The sequence below is a fragment of the Chiloscyllium punctatum genome, chromosome 4, assembly GCF_047496795.1.
Source record: "Chiloscyllium punctatum isolate Juve2018m chromosome 4, sChiPun1.3, whole genome shotgun sequence".
In the NCBI taxonomy this organism is placed as follows: Eukaryota; Metazoa; Chordata; class Chondrichthyes; order Orectolobiformes; family Hemiscylliidae; genus Chiloscyllium; species Chiloscyllium punctatum.
In genome coordinates, this window is record NC_092742.1 from 136,689,624 (window position 1) to 136,703,005 (window position 13,382).

Below are 13,382 nucleotides of genomic sequence, written 5' to 3' on the forward strand. Positions count from 1 at the left end.
ATTGCAATTAGTGACTGAGATCTTCAAATAAAACGAGTGGGAAATTCCGGTTAATTTTGTTTACTTGTGGTTGGTTAAATTAAAAGTGAGGGAAATTGTTTTTAACATTACTAAAGAGGTTCCCAAATTTTCCAAGGAAGTTTAGAAAGACAGAAGAAGGACATGTTTTAGAATTAGAAAATAGTTTGGAATTGGGTTTTATCAGGGAGAAAAGGACAGCTGAAATTGTAATGGTGTTGGTCAAGCACTTTGCTGTATCAGAGAAACAGACAAGTGCAGTCGAGTTAGAAGCAACTTAAATTGCAAATATGGCAACTGAAGTTAGAAGATAAAGAAAGGGACGGAAACAGAGAGAGAAGAAAGAGAAAAAGAAAGAGAGGAAGAAGAGAGAGATAATTTGAAATTTAAAAGTTGGGAATTAGACAAGAAAGTTAAATTAACAGGATGGAGATGAAGGGAGAATGTCAGGATGTATACAGCTATGTTAATACATTGCCATATTTCGCTTAGAAAATGCCAAAATCTGTTTCCATCTCATTTGAAATAATTGGCTCCGCAGATGGTGTGAAAAGTGAACTTGTGGGTCATGCTAGTACAGACTAAGCTGGTGGGCACAGCTAGTGAGGTATGTGCAGCGCTGTCAGATGAGGGGTCAAGAGATTATGCAGATGTCAAACAGGCTACTTTGTGTGCTTATGAACTGGTACTAGAAGCATAAAGAGGGAGGTTCAGCAATAAAGAGACGGAACCAGGGCAGGCTGATGTTGTATTTGAAAGAATTCAACACAGTCATTTTGATAGAAGGGTGCTCGCCTTAAAAATGGATAAGACCTGTGAGGTTCGAAGGGTGGTAATTCTGCTGGAGGAGTTTAAATGCTCACATCCAGAGATGGTAAGAATTCATGTGAATGAACAAAAAGTTCGAGAAATGAGAAGTGCGGCAGAAATAGCAGGTAAATATGCATTGATGCATGACATGATATTTTGCTTCAGGGAGGATTTTCATCCTGTGAGAGGTAAAAAATGGGAGAAGGGAAGATCCTACACTACCAATCGAACAGTAGAGAACACTGACAATAGTTTACCACAGGTGAAAAATGAAGCCCAAACGTGTTGAAAGGTGATGATAGACCTCAGGTATTCTCACTACAAGGGAGTGCAACGCATAAAATTACAGTGCCAATGGTTTAAGAAGGGCACTGGGAAAAGGTGTTTTCACTGCAGTAAGCTGGAACACACAGTGCTGGGCATTGAAGGAAGGCACTTTGGAAAAAGATGTGTAGAAGAGGCTAAGCCCAATAACATTAGTGAAATTGGTAAAGGCGACCACAAGTGGAGCCGAGGAGCTGAAGGAAATTGCACAGCCTAGGCAAGGGCTGGGTATGGAGGCAGTGCCAGATCTCTATAATGAATTCGCCTCTGTGTTTGAAGTTTATTTAGAAAGAACAGGGGGAGAAGGACAAGAAGATATAATTTTGTGAGATACGGGATCTGCTCAGTCTCTACAAGTTGAGAAGTTGGGGCACTGGAAAAGCACATCAGATCAGGCAGTATCCAAAAAGCAGGACAATTGACATATCAGGCATAAACCCATCGTCAGGAATGTGGCGGGGGGACAAGAGGCTGAAAGATAAATCGGAGGGTAGGAGCTGGGCTGGCAGGAAGGGTCACTGGGAGGGCGAAAGGAAGATGTAGGTGGGAGTGATAGTGATATGTCGGAAGGGAGGATGGACTGAATAGGTGGGAAGGAAGATGGATAATTAAGACAGTTCAAGAGGGCAGTACTAAGTTGAATGATTGGATCTGGGAAGAGGCTGGGGAACAGGTGATTTTGAAATTGGTGTAGTCGATGTTGATGCTGTATAGTTTGAGGGTTCCAGCTGTCCTACCCCCTATCCACTTCACCCTCCTCTCCGACATATCACCATCACCATTCATCTGCATCTACCTATCACCTTCCAAGCTCCCTTCCACCCAGCTCCACCCCACCCTTCTATTTATTTCTCAACCCATTCCCCCTCCTTTACCCCCCCCCCCACTTTCCTGATGAAGGACTTGTGCCTGAAATATCGATTCTCCTGCCCCTCCAATACTGCCAGACCTGCTGTGCTTTTCCAGCGCCACACTTTTCAACTCTGATCTCCAGCATCTGCAGTCCTCACTTCCTCTCAACCTCTAATAGTAAGAGGTGGAAGTATTTTCACTCTTTCTGTCATGTTACTCAGGAGCGTGATAACTTGTGGAATGGGGACAGAAATTAAGCATTCCCTTTTGTAACATCAGGTTGGAGTGCCAAATCAAGATTGGGGATGTAACGGTGAGAGTGAGTGACAGAGTGTCAGTTCCAGGAATGCAGGTTTTTCTTGGGAACGATTTAACAGGCTCCAAGGTGGGAGAGGCACCCCTGTGGTGGAGAAGTCAAAGGAAGACTAGGGAACTGGGGAATTGAAAGGAAAACATTCAGGAATTTTTCCAAACTGTGTAGTAACAAATCCCACTGTCATAAGTTACAGCAGGAAGGAAAAACAAAAGAAAAAGACAAAGAAGTTTATGTTCAGTTAAGTGACACGCTGTTTGATGTAACAATATTGCCACCAGTGGTAGGAAATCTCGTCAAAGCCAGTTTTAGTGGCCCCTTTCAAATTTAAAAAAAAATGTTGAGTCAGTTAAACTATCTGGTAAAGATACTGGATATAACAAAAACTTTATTGAGTATTTCATATGAATGAATAATGCACCACCACATTTAAGACTCAGAAACAGAGTTCTGGCCAGATGAACAAATTGTGCAGTTTATCTGTATGATTTAGTGATCTTTAGCAAGTGATTGAAAGCTCACATGTTACAGTTGCCAGAGCATGTTGAACGATTACAAGTAGCAAAATTGGTTTAAAAAAAATACTTAAAGAAAACAGAATTCGCGAAGGCAGAGGTGACGTTCTTGGGACATTACATTGGACGTGGAAGTTTGACCCTATGGAACACAAAGCCGAAGGGCTTTGAGGAATTTCCACGACTATCCTCGAAGAAAGAGGTGCTTCGATTTTTGGGAATGAGTGAATTCTATCGGAAGTTTGTTGCAAACTTCAGCAGCGTATTGGCACCACTGATGGATTTACTAAAGAAGACCACAGAATTGTGGTGGACAGAACAATGCAAGGAGGCATTTGAGAATTTTAAAGCAGGATTAATCACTGCACCAGTTTTAGCTGAAACAAATATTTTGAAACCCTTTGAAAATTATTTTTGATGCTCGGGATTTAGGGTTCGGAGGTGTATCGATATAGTAAGATGATGATGGAATTGAATGGCCAATTGGCCAATTGTTGAAAAAGCTCAATACAAAATTACAAAATCACCACTATTGAAAAAGAATGGTTGAGTTTCGTACTGGCCGAACAATATTTTAATGTTTATATGACAAACAAATTGTCAGAGATGGTTGTGGACAACAACAAGAATACTCTCGTATTTTCTGGAATATTTAAAGACCAGAATATGAAACTCTTTCACTGAAGACTTGCGTTACCGAGTTTAAACTTACAAAATGTATATGCTGTGGATCCTAAATATGTGATAGCAGATGTGTTATCGAGGATTTAAAGGAATAAGCATAGATATGATTTGACTTTTTCCAATGTTATATATCTGTGCAGAATTAGTATGAATGGCATAACAGAGATTAATTCTTTTAGATTTCATAACAATGGGATAAAGACTTAGAGAAAAAGAAATGAAGTTATCTTTTCATTCTGATAGTTCATTTTTTTTCTGAAGGGGGAGGTGTTATGAAGCTGAAAGCATGTCTGGTCACTTTAAGACAAAACGGGTTTTGCTGAATTGAAAGTACAGCCATAGATGTCAGCTAAAGTTCAGACTGTTCCAAATGTAACAATTAGCTAATAAATGAATACCTGAGTCTTGGTTGCTGTTTTAATACCAATTCAAATATAACCAAGGATTTTAAATAATGTTCAGAATACCAGAAGCCAACGGAATTCGAAGAATATTGTTTGGATACCTGGACAGCAATTAAGTTATGAGAATTAATGTATCATGGGAAGTATATAAACACAGCATTTTGAACACTAGAGGGAGAACCATTGCTACCCAACAGCAGAGTAGCAGTTGTAGAGCAGGAGTGCGAGCTGGCCATCTCAAATACTCTCTATCAAAGATATATGTTCACACAAAACTTATTTACAATAAAAAATGACCCAGGGAGATCTGCAGTTGAAAGAGTGAACAAAGTAAGGAAGAGAGAGACTGTGTGATCTTGAGATTATAATGTTTAATATGTGGGTTGTGGGAACAGCATATTTTTATAGAGTTGGAGTCAGATAGTAAGTAGTTTTTAAAAAGAGGGGCTTGTATTTGTGAATAGTTGTTGTTTAGTGTTCACTATTAAAGTTAAGAAACTGACTTTTTTTAAAATAGTGGAATGTGGGAGATCTGTGTCACTCATGTTTTAACAGATTACGTGCTGAGTCGAGGTTTTCTGGGTGCTTGATTTTAATTAACAGAGGAGTTTGACTCCACCTTGTAAATGTCCATCCACGTTAACCCCATTTCCCTGCAGTTGGCCCATATCCTTCTCGTCCTTTCCTATCCACATATTTATCCAAATGCTTTTGAAATGTTGTTAATGTACCCCCCTCAATCACATGTGCTTGCAGCTCATCCACGTACCAGCCTTCTGTGTAAAGACGTGGCCCCTCACTTTCCCTTTTATTCCTTCCCCTCTAACCTTAAACTGATCCCCTCTCGTCCTCGATTTTCTAAACCTTGGAAAAAGACTGAAAGCATTCGCCCATCCATACCCCTCATGATCGTATACAGCTCTATAAAGTAACCACTCAGTCTTCTACACTCTACAGAAAAGGTCCTAGCTTGTCCAACCTCTCCCTATAACTCAGATCATTGGGTCCTGGCAACGTCTTTGTAAATTTCGTCTGCACTTATTCTCGTTTCATAGCATCCTCCTTAAAACAACGTGACAATAACTGAACACAATACTCTAAGTGCGGCCTGACCAAAGTCCTGTGTAATATCAACATAAATTCCCAGCTTCTATACTCAATGTCCTGCTTTATGAAGGCCAGTGTGTCAAAAGCCTTCTTCACTGCCCTGTCTACCTGTGACTCCACTCTCAGAGAACCATGCACCTGGACACCAAGATCTCTATGCCCCCAAACACTCTTTAAGGCCCTGCATTCACTATGAAACTCCTACCTTAATTTGAGTTTCCAAGATGCATTCCTCACACATCTATATTCATTTCCATTTATATACCACTATAATGTCACCCTTCAGCCTCTGACACTCCAGGGGGAAGCACCTCGACCTAATCAACCTCTCCCTAAAGCTCAAACACTCCAACCCTGGAACATCCGTGTCAATCTTTCCTGCAGACCACCAAGTTGTATGCAGTATTCTTAAAGTGGCCACACCAGCATCCTGTGCAACATGCCACCACAACCCCTAAACTCACTGCTCTGACTGATAAAGGCAAATGTGTCAAATGTGTTCTGCACCACACTGTCTACCTGGTCTCCACTTTCAAATAACAAAGTACTTGCAGCCCTCGGTCCCTTTGTTCAACAACACTCCCCAGGACCTTACCATAAAGTGTATAATTTCTGCCCTGATTTGCCTTCCCAAATTGCAAAACCTCGTATTTATCTAAATTAAACTTCCTCTGTCACTCCTTGCATCATTGCCCCATCTAATTGCGGTCTGTACTCTGAAATAATCAACTACACCACCTTTCTGATGTAATCTGTAACCTGACTAACTATGGCTCCGATATTCACATCCAGATCCCTGACATAAATCATAAAATGCTGTGAACTCAGTACCGATTTTTGCAGCACACTGTTGTTCACAAGCCTCCAGTCTAAAAATTATCCCTCTTCCTTCAAACGAGTTGTGACGAGCTTCCTCTGTGTCCCATGTGACCGAACCTTACTCATCTGTCTACCAATCGGAATGTTATGAACATCTTGCCGAGTTCCATATAGACAATGTCAACCAAACTGTCTTCATCAATCTTCTTTGTCAACTCTTCATAAAACTCAGTCAAATTAATGAGACATGATTTCCCATGCAGAACGCCACGTTGATCATCCCAATCAGCCCTTGCCTTCCCAAATGTATGTAAATGCTATCCCTCAGAATCCTCTCCAACAACTTACCCACCACTGACATCAGGCTTACTTGTCTATTGTTGCCCGTCTTTTGGGGTCACTGTTTCCTTTTCTAGTCCCACTCCTCCACTGCTCACAACAAATGTTAAATGTAACCAGCTTGGTGATATGGCCCATGATGTCGGTCTCAGTCTGGGTTAGGAACAAGTCAGGCCAATTTCTTTAATCCGCAAAAATAGCACATTTATGATCCAGACCAATGTTACTCAAACAATAATGGAAAGATGAATGGAAAACTGTTTGGATATTGCAAATAAAGAATCGATATTTCACTGTTTCAAACACTGACACACACACACGATAAACAAAATCTCTGCAAATTTAACTTGATAGAACATTGTCCTAATTTTAGTGAAACTCATGACAAAAATAAAAATTGCCCAAAATGTTATTCTGCTTCTGAAGATATTCTACTCACACAGCTTCTAGCAATGCGATTTCATCCTGGAACAGTTGGATTCGGCTGAATTCCCAGAGCATTAGGCAGGAGGAGATTTAGAGACAGAGCAACGGAATACGAGTGGAGAAAAAGCAGAAGAGAGAGTATCCACCATGGACTAACTCATCAATGAGCTGAGCCAGACAGGCTTCAACTGCTGTATGTGGAGGTTTCCATGTGTTCTGAAAGATGGGAGAGAAACAGGCAGATGCCCGCACTTTCTATGATGTTGCAGTCAAATATCTGAAGGACAGAGAATCCCTAAGCAGAGAACAGAGTTAAACTCAGTTTAAACTCTCTCCATCACACACACACACCCACACATAGAAACTGTATATAATGTGGAGAAATGTCCATGTGCAGCACAGATTTCCAAACTAACTCAGTGACAGACGAAAACCCCGTTCTCTGCCCAGTCCCGACTTCCAGACACAGGGAGATTATGTCCCTAACCCAGGGCAGGTTTCTGACTGGATATTATTACATTGCAACATGAAGGCACTGAGTGTAACAGTTTGATACATCCTATCATGTCATCTACTTTGCTATCGGTGTTTGTGAATTATATTGAAAACATTGGCAGGTGCAAGAGAATATTCTGGAAGGTGATTTGCAGTAAGAATAGAAAAAGCTGAATGTTTCTGTGTAAAATGATGAGAAATTCTGAAGCAGTATTGTTCAGATGCTACAGCTGATTATGTATGTAAACATCAGAAAGTTAACATGATGGTAGAGCCAGCAGATAGGAGAACCAGTGATACATTGATCATTATTGAGATTAGACTGTGTTGGGAACATGAGCTTAACATGACAGGAAGTGGAATCAAATCAAGGGGTTCAGGGTGGTTAATATACAGAATAACAGATAGCCCAGAGTGAGTTCCAGCCTGGAATCTAATCGAGGGGTTCAGTGTGGTGTATTTATAGAATAACAGATTCCCCGGAGTGAGTTACCGTCTGGAATCTAATCGAGGAGCTCAGGGTAGTTTATATACAGAATAAGAGATACCCTGGAGTGCGCTATGGCATGGAATTTAATTGAGAGATTCAGGCTTATTTATATACAGAACAACAGATAGCCCTGAGTGAGTTAAGAAATGGAATCTAATTGAGGTGTACAGGCTGGTTTATATACAGAATGACAGATAGCCCTGAGTGAGTTACAGACTGGAATCTAATCGAGGAGTCCAGGGTGGTTTATATACTGAATAACAGATGCCACAGAATGAAATACAGCCAGGAGTCTAATCGAGGGGTTCAGGGTGGTTTATTTACAGAATAACAGGTAGCCCGGAGTGAGTTAAGCCCTGGAATCTAATCAAGGGGTTCAGCCTGGTTTTTGTTACAGAATAAAATATAGCCCGGAGTGAGTTAGAGCCTGGAATCTAATTGAGGGGTTCAGGGTAGTTTATTTACAGAATAACAGATAGCCTGGAATCTAATTGAGGGGTTCAGGCTTGTTTTTATACAGAATAACAGATAGCAACTGAGTGAGGTAAGGTCTGGAATCTAATCGAGGGGTTCAGGGTGGTTTATATACAGAATAACAGATGCCACAGAATGAAATACAGCCAGGAGTCTAATCGAGGGGTTCAGGGTGGTTTATTTACAGAATAACAGGTAGCCCGGAGTGAGTTAAGCCCTGGAATCTAATCAAGGGGTTCAGCCTGGTTTTTGTTACAGAATAAAAGATAGCCCGGAGTGAGTTAGAGCCTGGAATCTAATTGAGGGGTTCAGGGTAGTTTATTTACAGAATAACAGATAGCCTGGAATCTAATTGAGGGGTTCAGGCTTGTTTTTATACAGAATAACAGATAGCAACTGAGTGAGGTAATGTTAGAAACGAAAATCGCTTCTTAATAATCGCTCCAGACAAATTCAGGAAAACAAAGTTTTATTAGCAAGTCTGCAGAGTCGGGCACCCTTCTGAGTAAAAGGCGCGCCGAGGCTTACAAAGTTTCTCATTATATACAGTACAAGTCCCTCCCCTCCTTGGTTCTAACGAGCCATGAGGTTCACATTCTTAAAAAAAACATCATTATTCTCCAACTTGTATCCTTATCACAAAGTCTGCAACAAATGTCTCCAGACCCTCCCCTTCCTGGCTCTTAATGAGCCATGAGGTTCACATTCTTAAGAACATCATTATTCTCCAACTTGCATCCTTATCACAAAGTCTGCAACAAATGTCTCCAGACCCTCCCCTTCCTGGCTTTTAATGAGCCATGAGGTTCACATTCTTAAGAACATCATTATTCTCCAACTTGCATCCTTATCACAAAGTCTGCAACAAATGTCTCCAGACCCTAGAGGTGTTATTTTTCTCTCCCTGTAGTCTTATCAGTCAAAGACTTATTCTTCTCTGTGTTATAGCAGATGTCTCTGTATCAATCTGTAGCAGATGTCTCTCGAGTCGTTTCCCTGTCTTGCAGCCTCTATCAGTCAAGGACTTCTCCTTCACTGTCTGTGTTTATGGTTTCATCAATCAAGGGCCTGCTTGTTTTACTCTGCTCACAAATTGTCAGCATTCTGCACAATTTAAACTATTCTACTTTTGAGTATACAAAATGTTTTTAGAAAAAAAAAACAAAAAGTCTAATGTTTTAGAAAAGACGTCACTCTGCTTACAAATTGTCAGCAATATGCACAATTTAAACTATTCTACTTTTGAGTATATAAAATGTTCTAGAAAAGAAACAAAAGTTTTGTCTTTTATTATGGATCAGTCTGTGGTCCAGGCACATCTTAAAGTTTAAACCGAAATTACCTCTCACAATTCCACCCTTTTCTTTCTTTAAGATGTGCCTGACCAAGATAACCCCCCCCCCCTCCTCAAGGGCCCGGGAAATCCTTGGTCTTTCGCAGCAACATCACTTTAAGTTCACGCGTCCCATGTTGTGGAACCACCACTGCCTGGAGTCGGGAAATATTTTTCTGAATTAAAAACTGAATACAGGGGATTAGGCAGGGTAGTACGAGAAGAAGAATCATGCCCCCCCCAACCATCAGCAACGCTGTGCGCCACCAACTACCACTTAGGAGACCATCCCACCATCCGATGCCACTAAGAGGACGCCAAGGTTGTACTGGCACATGGGCCAATTTCCGAATTTCATCGGAAATTTCCAAAACCGCTTTACCATTATCGTCAATTTCTAGACAGCAGTTTGTCAGGTTAAACTTCCCTTCCCCCCCCCCCCCCCCCTCCGAGGCCAACAGATAATCCAAGGCAAGTCGGTTTTGATATATAGCAGCCCTCATCTGATCCTGCTGCTTAGCCAGCAACTCCAGGGCCAGGGCAGTCCGGTTAGTAATAACCGCTACGACTGCTTGGAGCCTGATAATTCGATTTAACATATAGATAGGAGTACGATATCCCCATGATCCGTCCTGTGCCCATGTAGCTGGCCCGTAGTATTCAATAATCCGGGCCGGTGGCCACTCATCCCCCCAATCACTGACTTGGATATCCCTTGGTGACCTACGGAGGGAGTCAAAGAGTTTAATCCCCAAATCATCGCCTTCCTCCCGGGGTAATAGGAAGAACGCAGGTCGTATTAGACCCAGGAAGCATACCCCAGCCCATCCCATGGGCAGTTTGGAGTATGCCCGATTACCGCATATCCAAAATAGGCCATTTGGAGCAGGCCCTCCCTGCCTCACAACGTCATCCCACAGCTCCTTTACCCCGGGGACGCCCTCATAAGGACCAGGACCACTGCAATTCCAGTATTCGGACTCCTGACCCAGAGTCTGGACAGGAGTATCCCAGCATCGATTCCCCCGACAACCACCACTCCAGACTCTCATCATGCCATCGGAAGAATCAGAACCTAGTTCGTCAGAGGAGGAATCAGTACTTAATGGAACGCAATTTTTATGACCTCGGTTTGCAATGTACCAAGTAATATCCTCAGGCCACCATACTCGCGTGGTTGCATCCAACATATTCTGACAGGGACTAATCCCTACCTCCACGGTCCCCTTGCCTTCAATACAGAACTGGCCCTCAGGGCTGTTTGTCAGTCTCCACCCCTGGCTTTTTCTGTCGTTGACATGAGTCCAAGTGGTTTGCTGCAATTCCCCTATGTCTAAGCTTTGACCAGTCCACGGCCATTGTTCCGACATATGCGGCCCCCCACAAACCCAGCAATTGCTAACATTTAAAACAGTGGCTATTCTAGAGGTGAGATCAATAAACAGGTTTTGTGTAACATCAGGGAGTTCAATTTTTCCTTCTACCTCTTCGTATACGGATGGCACTTTAGGGAGCACGACCGTTCCCTAACGGTCTTGCTCCTTCCCCAACCCCCGATCAGTGATCTGTATCTTGGTCTCCTTGACTCTGTCAACCTGCTCCCTGAGCAACACGGAGGATAGGTCCCACCTCCCAGTTTTGCTAATAGACACCCAGCGGTCATTTATAGGGCATCCACGGATTTTGCCACCGTATCCTTTATTATATACCTGATAATAGGGTCTCCCATCCTCCCAACATTCGTGTCGTGCACTCACATCGTAACACCTATCGTCCACATAGGAATGGGACACAAATGATCCCGAGTAGATTCGAATCCCAAGTCTTACTGTAGTTCGACATTTGTCACATCTTCCCTCACCCTCCCCCACATACAGGAGTAAATTGATCAATATTCCCACCAATACAGTCCAAGTAGAGTTCATTATCGCTGTCTTTTCAGTTTTACCACCAACGGCTTGTCCCCTTGCTCGCATGTCCAAGTACTCTCTCCTTCTGGCGGAACAGGTCCCTTTATCCTTGATGCGTGGGCCCACCCTTTTTCTTTCGTCCGAACAGCTGCTTCAGTTGTTAACAGAACCAGGAACGGTCTTTCCCACCGCGGCTGGAGCTTTTCGGCCTTCCAGGTCTTAACAAGTACCCAGTCTCCGGGCTCCACCTTATGCAGGAGGAAGTCGAGCGGCGGAGTGTGAGCCAGGAGACCTTTCCTCCGGAGTTCTCTTGGGCAAATTTGACCTCAGTGGGATCCCTCCTGCGCCACGTGGTGTACCACAGATTGAGGTCACCTTTGATATTGACGCAAATGGCATCTTGAATGTCTCTGCTGTGGACAAGAGCACTGGCAAAGAGAGCAAAATCACCATCACCAATAACAAGGGCAGGTTGAGTAAGGAGGAGATCGAGAGGATAGTGCAGGAAGCGGAGAGGTACAAAGGTCAGGATGATATGCAGCGTGAGAAAATTACAGCCAAGAATTCCCTGGAGTCGTACGCATTTAACATGAAGAGTTCAGTGGAGGAAGAGAAAACGAAAGGCAAGATCAGTGAGGAAGATAAGGACAAAGTCATCGAAAAGTGTAACCAGGCCATCTCCTGGCTGGAGGCAAACCAAACAGCAGAGAAGGAGGACTTTGAGCAGCAGTTGAAAGATTTAAAAAAAAATATGCAACCCCATCATTGCCAAACTTTACCAGGGAGGTATGCCCGAAGGGCCATTCTCAGAACAAGTCAGAAAGGACCCTTCTGGTGGACCAACAATTGAAGAGGTTGATTGAAACTTTAACTCTCTTCAAAGTAATATCATTTTCAGTTGGTCTCTCTTCTCCACCATTCCATCCCCCCACCTCCCTGAAATTGCAACAGTCCTTTAGAATTTCTCGGGGCTTCTGTAAACCCAGTTGATTTGGACATTTGCACAGTTAGGTAAATGATGGCCTACATTTCTGAAGTTTGGGTGTTTGAATGGTAGCAATTAAACGTGTCAATGGTGAATTTTTCTGCAAACTGTTTCCTGTATGTTTTATACATTGAGTAGTTTACACCCTTTTAGCTGCTAATGGAGTTCTTTCTCAGTTTTCTGCACACTACAAGAATGCACCGTATGATTCAGAAATTCAGTCAGTTGTCACTAATCCTGAGAAGTTATTGTTTAGACAGGTTATACTTACAGTTAAGCAAGCCAGCTATTCTTTCTGTCATGTAGTTGGAACAGTGTTCCCTTATAATAAATAGTATACAACAGAGATTCTATTTTCATACAGACCACAAGAAGGTGGTGTTATAACAATTGGCAGCCTTTGCAGACTTAATTTGTATGCAATTATTGGGGAAAGTAATCACAATTAAATATATTTGGTGGAAAATGCATAACATCCGAGCAGTGGCTATCAATAATACAATTTCTCTCCGTGCACAACCAATTTTCAGATGATGTCCTTTGTGTTCTCCAAAAGCTTGTTTAACCATTTGAATCATTAAGTGGATAGGACCAATTTTCATGCATTGTGTGTCTGTTGCTGTCATAAATGTTTTTTTGTTTGCAGCAAAATTTAAGTTTTTTTTTGATACCTTCCAGACATTGATTCTCTCACAATCTTTTCCATTTTTATGACTTTTCTTTCAACTCTGTCTGTTTTTTTCCCTTGGTTAATCATTCTTTGATATTCCCTTCCTGGAATCATTTTTCCTCACTGAGGAAACTGGGAGTCATGAACTATTTTCATAAAAGTGTGCAGTTGTTCATTAGTTGTCTTTTCTATTAAACTTCTTTCTGAGTCCACTCCAGTTAACTCTGCACAATGCCTACCTTCTTCGAGTTTATAGCACAATTGTTTTCAACCCAAGTTTCTTACTCTTAACATGAATGCTAACTTCTATCATATTATGGTCACTGTAACCTTTAGAGTTTATTTTTACTTTGTGATCACGTATTAAACCTTCCTCAGTATATATTATCAGACGCAAAATAGCTTGATTCCCAT

General features: G+C 42.0%; 1 pseudogene; it reads left to right on the forward strand.

The window, feature by feature from the left end:
- Window positions 1–820: 820 nt before the first annotated feature.
- On the forward strand, window positions 821–12,176 carry LOC140476018 (heat shock 70 kDa protein-like; annotated as a pseudogene).
- The last annotated feature ends 1,206 nt before the right edge of the window (window positions 12,177–13,382 follow it).